The following is a 1,464-nucleotide window of genomic DNA, read 5'->3' on the forward strand; positions in this document are numbered from 1 at the left end:
GTGCAGAACAGCAATGGAACTAACATTAATGGACCAAATGTCATGTTAGTAAATAGAAAATGTGGCTAGAAAGAGTGCAATACAATTCAGTTAATTCTTTAAAGTTAGCAAATGCTAGGGGCGTCTGGGTGGCTCAGTCTGTCAAGTCTCTGACTCTTAGTTTTGGCTCAGATCATGATCTCATGATTCATGAGTTCAAGCCCCACATTGGGCTCTGTGCTGAATCCCTGCTTGGGATTCTTTCTCTCTCCCTCTCTCTCTCTGCCCCACCCTGCCTCTCTGTCTCTGTCGCTCTCTCTCTCTCAAAATAAATAAATAAACTTTAAAAAATTAAAAAAAATAAAGTCACAGAATTCTAATGGAATGATCATTTAGAACAAATTCAAGTACAGGGTGTATGCATTATCCTTGGGTTCAGAAAACATGTAGGCAATCAAGAGGGGATTTGTTACAGCCATATCATATGACATTACCATGTCTGTAATGCTAAATTGTTGAAGGAGAAGTGATCTGGAGCAGGAGCTGAGGGAAAGGAGAAGCTGGTCTGGGTGTGGCCACTGCTGCTGGTCACCCAAAGTCTCCAGGCCCGGCTAAGTTTCTGTCCTGTTGCTGGCACACCGCCTGTGAGACTCTGCCGGGCCAGCGTGGGAGAGCTATGGGCAGCCGCTGGATCATGTCAGCCAAGGACAGGTGGGCCAGGGAGATCCTGAGGGGCTACTAGATTGGATATACTTCTGGGATGCTGAGACATGGAAAACACCCTGGCCAGGAACGGAAGACCTGTCAGTCCCTGAAGTGGAGAATGAAGCCCCTGTTCTCAAGAAAACCCTCAAGCTCAAGGCAGTGTGTCCAGAAGTGACATTGTCTTCAGCAGAGCAAATGGAAAAATTCTTCCTGGAACAAAAAGTTTACTTCAAAGGAAAATGCCTAGAAAAACGGATCTTCAAGTTTGGCTTTGTGGTCCCTAACTCCACAAAAACCTGGCAGTCCCAGATAATGCCCACCAGTGCGCTAAATGGCAGTGTTTTCAGAGAGAGAACGTTTTTTGACAAGAGTCTTCTTGTAAGCACTTCCAGAGTGAGGGGTTTGAGAGTAGAAAGTGCATGCATTTCAAGAATTTGTTATTTTTGAAGGGAAAAGAGGAAATTTGACTTTTTTCCTCCATGCATTTGATTTTTAATACTTCCACCCCTGATTTCCTCTACAACAAAACCCACCTTCAGCCACCCGGGAACCAGTTCTATATAGGTAATCAGATGGCTTTTTCCTCCCAAACTGTCATCTCCCACTGACCAGCCTAAATTCCGAACCCCAGACCAGGGCAGAGGGCAAGCTTGACCTCTTCCCAGAGTGACCCAGGGACAAACACCATGTGAGGTGATGCTGTTCCTGTCCCTTCCTTACCTCCTCCATGGGCCCTGCAGGCAACCCATCTTCCTTTGGCCCCTGGTTTTAGAAAAATTC

General features: G+C 46.0%; 1 pseudogene; it reads left to right on the forward strand.

The window, feature by feature from the left end:
* The first annotated feature begins 673 nt into the window (after positions 1-673).
* On the forward strand, positions 674-1,131 carry LOC102950340 (annotated as a pseudogene).
* Positions 1,132-1,464: the final 333 nt, after the last annotated feature.

The sequence above is a fragment of the Panthera tigris genome, chromosome A2 (genome assembly GCF_018350195.1).
Source record: "Panthera tigris isolate Pti1 chromosome A2, P.tigris_Pti1_mat1.1, whole genome shotgun sequence".
NCBI classification, from domain to species: Eukaryota; Metazoa; Chordata; class Mammalia; order Carnivora; family Felidae; genus Panthera; species Panthera tigris.